At 34.6% G+C, this 7,938-nt stretch overlaps 1 long non-coding RNA gene across 1 annotated transcript; it reads right to left on the bottom strand.

Moving 5' to 3' along the window:
- Positions 1-5,969: 5,969 nt before the first annotated feature.
- Positions 5,970-7,249, bottom strand: LOC141609046 (uncharacterized). Its single transcript, XR_012527162.1, has 3 exons — positions 7,082-7,249; positions 6,915-6,982; positions 5,970-6,047 (listed from the first exon to the last, which is right to left on the bottom strand). It is a non-coding gene; the product is annotated as an uncharacterized LOC141609046 (long non-coding RNA).
- Positions 7,250-7,938: the final 689 nt, after the last annotated feature.

The raw sequence follows: 7,938 nt of genomic DNA, 5'->3' as shown, positions 1-7,938 counted from the left end.
AGGCCACGACCAGGCCGCTGCTAGGCCAACCTTATAATAGTCACTCTCGTCCCAATAATTAATTTAATCTCAACTCTCTACCCCATCTCTCTCATTACTCCGTCCTACTCATTACTCCGTCTCATAATATAATACTCCATAGTAACCAGATTTCCATCTCAAATTCAATATCGATATTGTCAAATATTCCATTAAAGGAACTGCTCAACATTTAGAGTATAACTCTAAGCTAATCACCCGCTAGACCTGATCAAAGGATACGACAATTCGAACACAATACAATCCAAATAAAACCAATCTCAACTGATCAATTCTCAATCTCAAAATCCAAAGAACAATGTGCGCATAAACATAGTAGTAGAGCATCTTCTAAATCTTAAGCTAACTTTAACATATAGGATCTATTTCTCACTGGCTATTATCAATTGAGCAATTATGAATGCTCCGCCTCACAGTCCGTATGTTCACAGCACTATTCCAACATTATCCAAGATTTAGCACCACTATCTCGTACCTTTCAACTACATAGTTTGCAAACTTCATAATTTAACCCGTCTCACAACTAATTAACTTAACAATAGGAAATATAATAGCTAGTATCATAAATAATTCGAGTAACCTATCACCGTTACCTTTAACGCTCCTTATTCTTCGAATAAATGGTCCACAAGGCACGAGCCTCACCCCGTGTCTTCGAATCCTTCATAAAAGGGCAAGAAAACGGAATAAAGAAGCTAAAAGACGACACTTTTATAAGACGGCGAAAGACGAAACAACTACAAAAAGGAGACTTTCTTACCTTAAAAGGAGGAGGAGGGAAAGGGGAAGAGAATGGTACAAAAATTATCGAATTTGGTTGAGAATGGAGGCGGGATCTGAGGTTTTAAGGTCTGTAAAAATGGTGGACGGTTGAAGGTTAGCTGCTGTTGTTGTTTTTGGTTTGTTGTCCGTCCTTTCGAAAGGAAGAAAGGAAATGAAGGGGGGTGTGGGACACGTTAGGTAGATAATAATAATAATAATAAAAGAATGAGTGACAAGCTTGCTTGCCTGCTATATATTATACGTACGTTTCTTCATCGTTAAGTAATTTCACTCGTTTTTAAAACCGTCTCGAGTTAATAAAATCGGTTTTAGTAAAAGTTTCAGTAATAAAACGGAATCAATAATAAATAAATTTAATGAGTGAAAATAAAATAAACTCAGCTAGTTAACGTAAATAATACAATATCAGCTTGAATCGGAATTATTAGCGATTTTTACGAAACTAACGGATATTAATAAAAATTGCTAATTTAGTGAAATAAGCTCAAAATAGCTAATTGGACGGTTTTGTTCCCAAAATCCATCTCGGGTTCACTTAAAACAACTTCCATAAGGACTCGTAAAGAAACGGAAATTATTAAATAAATAAACTCGAACTAACTTCAATAAACTTATTAATGATTATTAAAATTAACGTATCGAATTATGATGAAATTAATTAATTAGCTAAGCATATATATATATATAAATCGTTAAATGATGTAAGTAAATTCAAAATAGCAATTAAAAGAATTTTATCCAACTTAATAAAATACGGGGTGTTACAATCACCCCATCTTTTAAAAAGTTTCGTCCTCGAAACTTGAAAGTATAAATGAAAGGTTATAAAAATAAAATTGGAATTGGAATCGGTAACCAAAACATTTTAAAGGTTATTTATCGTAAGAATCAAAATTCTTTCAAAAGTTTCAAATAAAATTTTAAAACAGTAACGATTCTCATCAAGGGAACGAAAGTGTTCTCGTTACGTATTCAAGAACATCACATTCCAAATCAAAGATAAGGTCAAAAGGCAAATCATTTGTATAAATCAAAAATCAAAATTCCTTCAAAAACATTAATGAAGAGTTTTCAAAAATATAAGTCTCATTCATGGAACGGAAATGCTCTTGTCGTGCACACAAGAACGCTAACTTTCCAAATCAGAGACAAATTTAAAACAAAAACTATTCGCCGACAAGCGTAGAACAAGTTATCAAACGTTTCCAATAACTAGTTCTATCATCCGATCAACGTCAAAATCAAAGAAAAAGGCAATCCACTCAAATTTTCTTTTGCAAAAAGCCAAAATAGAAATAAAGGTTTCACTTTTAAACCCAAATGGGGGTCAAATCCCTGAAAATGTAACATTAAACTTTGACAAAGAAGTCATAAATAGATCAAAGTTAACAGAAATTGGATAAAATTTAAACAAATCTCGGGTTTAGCGATTAAAATTGCGATAAATGAGTTTATATTCAAGGAAGGAATAGGGAACTAAATCAAATTTTCATTTTCAAGTCTTCAAAAATAGGTTAGGTTTGCAGAAGTGACATAAACTTTTAAGAATGAATCGAAACTAGTAGCTTAAAAGTTTATAAATTGTACCAAAAAGGAAAGTAACTTAGATAGCATAAAAACAAAGTATGTTAAGAGAGCTCAAACTTAACCAACAAGAGAGCTATAATGACTTTCATAGGGTAAAAATTGAAGTCAAAATTACAAGGATGTCAAAGATAGAGTTTCACAAGATACGAGTGTCAAACTTAAAGGAGGAGCAAGATGAAGCGAGGAAAGGAGGTATGAACGGTAACGCTTATGATCGAAGAGAAAGGGAATTTAGACAACAAGGAAACTTAAGCAACATGTCAGGGTGTGAGACTAAAAGAGTCGAATCATAAAGATAACTAGTTAACAACCAGTAATAGGTATTAGAATTAGGGAGGTATTCAAGACAAGGAAATAACGAGTAAACTTTTATACTTAAGAATCAAATCCAACCAAGGTATGAACGAAAGGGAGGAAAACGATTAATGGTATGAAAGAGGATTTTAAGGCTTAATCCATACGCTTCCTAAAACTTAAGGTTCTCTCTAACAAGGTCACACCTATTAGGATATTGTACCTTCATGACAAAACGACCAAATCACATTCCCAATCTATACGGGATTGTTAACATCTAGAAATGGGTTTTCTTCCAAATTCATATTCTAAACTTATCTCATGTTTACTCCTAAGGTGACGACGCTCAACCTACTAAGCTTTCAAATCCCAAACATAACCAACAAAGCCAAGTTCTATAACTTTAATCACATAGGCAACTCATTCCTAACACAAAGAATCCACCAATCAATTATACTTACTTTGTCAAGGAACCGGGTATAAAAATCACTAAGTATGTCTCATCACATTACCTAAGTCTTTCTAACATCACATCCTCTCAAAACCAGGAAAGGGTCAAACACAAACAATTTCCTCAAGAGTCAAGTTTTCCAACCAAGGTCAACATTCCTCAAAAGAAAGAGTACTATCTAATGGCGTTAAGGGAGGATAAGCAAGGAACAAAGGACAAGTTAGGAGTATAAGCGTAGCTTTTAAAGTAAAACAGAAGGGAGTTTAGAAGGAGGATAAGCACCAAGAGATTAAGAATAAGGCGAGATACAAAAAGAACGAGAAACATCTTCAAGGAAGTAGAAGCATTCTTCAAAGGTTGAACAAATCTTCAATCAAAGAATAGGCACTAAATCTTGATCTTCTTAAAATATAAGTGTCCTTTCAATGGAACGGAGATACTCTTGGCGATCACTCAAGAACATCAATATTCCAATTCAAAGACATAAAAATACATTTTTACACCAACAAATGATAAAACTAATTATCAGACGTCTCCAATAACAAGCTTTAACACTAATTGACGTTAAAACCAGTGAAAAACATTAAAATATTTTCAAAACCTTTAGTTCAAAAAAAAATTTTTTTTTTTTTTTTTTTTTTAAATAAGGGTAATAACTCCATTAGCTATAGATAAGCTCACGGTCATTGATCCAAGAACGCAACAATTATTAAATGACAATCAACAAACAGGTTAGTACCTAACAAAGAGCAAACACAAAGAGACTACAACATAAAGTCCTAAGTCTACCCATCCTACCCATCTCTCAAGTTTGTTATTTTAAGGTCAAGTTATTTATATTGGGGTGCACAAACGTGGGTCGGGAGCAAATATGCTCTGATACCAACTGTGACACCCTCCTATTTAGCGTTAAATAAACACGAAAATTCTACAGAAAAACTGACAGGATATGTTTGTAATTGGTTCAACTAGATAAAACCTGTAATTTTTAAAACTTTTCTAAACCATTCACAAACATTTCCAAATGAAGAGTGCCAAAACCTGCAAATACTATCAAACTAATTTACATAACTATGATAAAGCTGCGAGTATAAAGTGATACATACCAAAGAAAAAGAGGGAGACATATGTCCCTTCAAAATATAAACACAACTAAAAGTTTAAAGGTTTACTACAAAAATAGCCAAACTAAGTCCAAGGTTCTTTTGCTCACTAGCTCGTCTGTGACCCCATCTAATCATCATCAACCTGTCGATCGCATTTTATACAAACACGAAAGCCACAATTCAGTGGGGAGTAACTTCGAGTCCTCCCAGCCACGAAATGTCATATTTAATGTAACATGTAACGTAACACGTAAACCACATCACAAATAATCTAGATATCAAATATTCTAACAAGTGAACTCTAAACTGACCAAATTAAACTATCATGTGAAACATATAACAAGCAGTAATCCAAACTTTATCAATTGTAACCGGCTTGCATCTCACCTATTACAATTCATAAAATCACCATACAAGAAAGGGCAATATATCAAAGACAGGCATAAGTTCTTAGTACGGTCAAAAGTCACTCTGTAACTCGAGTCTATACCACGAGGTAGGGAAGGTAATCGAACCGGTATCTTGGCTCAGAGGTTCTATCAAAACATGGCCAAGACACAACACAACCCTAGCCTAAAATCTGCTTGAGACCTAGACATGCGGATACACACCACCGCACCCAAGACCCACAATTTTTTTAAAACAAAGTGAGTACCCTAAGGAGTCCACCAAAGGGTTGGCTAGTACTTAAGCTGACCACTTACCCTCAAAATAAGTAACGAGGTCATGCCCCAACTTGGATATAAACCCACCAAGTCAGGAACACAAAGGCTATTAAGCAGTGAACATATACTCGTCAAAGACTATAAAGGCCTATCTATGACAAACACAACAACCTGCAAGAAGTATTCAATACCAATTCCATTTCCAAAGAATATTAACAATATTAAAGGTTTCGGGAATCTAGGGCCGTTTCTACAATATAAGAAACTACTCAAATCAACCAACAACATATGTGAAATAAAAACATAATAAATGGCCTAAAACAAGAAAAAGGCCGATTATCCAATTCATACAAAATTTCATCCAACCGAATTTTTACCCGCAACCCCGATCTGCGACAGTGCACGGGTTAAATTGCGGTCGACCAATCACACAATTGACTGACATCGATTCAGTCAAAGGGACCAAGGCTCAGTTTTCGGCATATTCACCAAAACAATGCAATTATCGCTATAAAATTCATTTTAAGCCTATTCATTACAATTTCATATTATAATCTATCCTAACATGTGCAACTACCAATATAAACATAATTTTTACCATCAACATAATTTTTACTACTAATATGATTCATTTCAAAAGTGTACCCATATGTAACCTATACTAACTATAACATTAATGAACCCGAAATGACAAATAATGCATGAAAAACCGCGAAACAAGCAAAAGTGACCCGGGCCAACCCCAAGGCAGCCGTGGGCCTGCCTGGGCCTGCCGGGCCTGGTGGGCCTGGTGGGCCTGCTGGCCGCCATCCCCAACCCTCCATTTCTCCATTTTTGTTTGGTTTAACATCGTCTCGAATCATCAATTAATCACTCCCATTTTGTAAAAAATACTAATATGTGAACTTAAACATACAAAAGACATGAATTTAACACATATTTTCATGTGAAATAAACTACTTAAATAAAAATCACAAAATCATACAAGAAAACAAGATTGTGACATTAATTCGTCGAGTAACTCGAAATATGTTACCTTACGCTAGCAAAGAGACAAGTAATAACTTGAGAAAGCTTCTAAAACCCAAAATTACTCTTCATCTTCAACCACATATGAGTCACCTAAAATAATTATGTGAAAGGACGATATTAACGAATTATCGTTATATAAAATATGAGACGGAAATTAATTTAATTATATTTTAAATAAACCAAACTAGCGTCAAAACAATTTATAGATACGGCCCAAACTCGCGACTTAGCTAAAGCCATCGCTTAGGCCACGGCCAAAGCCACCGGGCCTTGCTGCACCGCTCGCTAGGCTACAATAAGGCCACGGCCAAAGTTAAAGAGTTAGGCCACGGCCAAAGGCCGCTGCTAGGCCAACCTTATAATAGTCACTCTCGTCCCAATAATTAATTCAATCTCAACTCTCTACCCCATCTCTCTCATTACTCCGTCCTACTCATTACTCCGTCTCATAATATAATACTCCATAGTAACCAGATTTCCATCTCAAATTCAATATCGATATTGTCAAATATTCCATTAAAGGAACTGCTCAACATTTAGAGTATAACTCTAAGCTACTCACCCGCTAGACCTGATCAAAAGATACGACAATTCGAACACAATACAATCCAAATAAAACCAATCTCAACTGATCAATTCACAATCTCAAAATCCAAAGAACAATGTGCGCATAAACATAGTAGTAGACCATCTTCTAAATCTTAAGCTAACTTTAACATATAGGATCTATTTCTCACTGGCTATTATCAATTGAGCAATTATGAATGCTCCGCCTCACAGTCCGTATGTTCACAGCACTATTCCAACATTATCCAAGATTTAGCACCACTATCTCGTACCTTTCAACTACATAGTTTGCAAACTTCATAATTTAACCCGTCTCACAACTAATTAATTTAACAATAGGAAATATAATAGCTAGTATTATAAATAATTCGAGTAACCTATCACCGTTACCTTTAACGCTCCTTATTCTTCGAATAAATGGTCCACAAGGCACGAGCCTCACCCCGGGTCTTCGAATCCTTCATAAAAGGGCAAGAAAACGGAATAAAGAAGCTAAAAGACGACACTTTTATAAGACGGCGAAAGACGAAACCACTACAAAAAGGAGACTTTCTTACCTTAAAAGGAGGAGGAAGGAAAGGGGAAGAGAATGGTACAAAAATTATCAAATTTGGTTGAGAATGGAGGCGGGATCTGAGGTTTTAAGGTCTGTAAAAATGGTGGACGGTTGAAGGTTAGCTGCTGTTGTTGTTTTTGGTTTGTTGTCCGTCCTTTCGAAAGGAAGAAAGGAAATGAAGGGGGGTGTGGGACACGTTAGGTAGATAATAATAATAAAAGAATGAGTGACGAGCTTGCTTGCCTGCTATATATTATACGTACGTTTCTTCATCGTTAAGTAATTTCACTCGTTTTTAAAATCGTCTCGAGTTAATAAAATCGGTTTTAGTAAAAGTTTCAGTAATAAAACGGAATCAATAATAAATAAATTTAATGAGTGAAAATAAAATAAACTCAGCTAGTTAACGTAAATAATACAATATCAGCTTGAATCGGAATTATTAGCGATTTTTACGAAACTAACGGATATTAATAAAAATTGCTAATTTAGTGAAATAAGCTCAAAATAGCTAATTGGACGGTTTTGTTCCCAAAATCCATCTCGGGTTCACTTAAAACAACTTCCATAAGGACTCGTAAAGAAACGGAAATTATTAAATAAATAAACTCGAACTAACTTCAATAAACTTATTAATGATTATTAAAATTAACGTATCGAATTATGATGAAATTAATTAATTAGCTAAGCATATATATATATAAATCGTTAAATGATGTAATTAAATTCAAAATAGCAATTAAAAGAATTTTATCCAACTTAATAAAATACGGGGTGTTACATTTTTCTACGTGAATTTCGGCAGCATGACGGCGTAAACCGTCACATGCCAAACCTGTTTTTAAGCTAACCTGCAGA

This window comes from Silene latifolia, chromosome 10, assembly GCF_048544455.1.
Source record: "Silene latifolia isolate original U9 population chromosome 10, ASM4854445v1, whole genome shotgun sequence".
Classification (NCBI taxonomy): Eukaryota; Viridiplantae; Streptophyta; class Magnoliopsida; order Caryophyllales; family Caryophyllaceae; genus Silene; species Silene latifolia.
The sequence above is the reverse complement of the archived record's forward strand: the minus strand, read 5'-3'. Positions and strand labels throughout refer to the sequence as shown.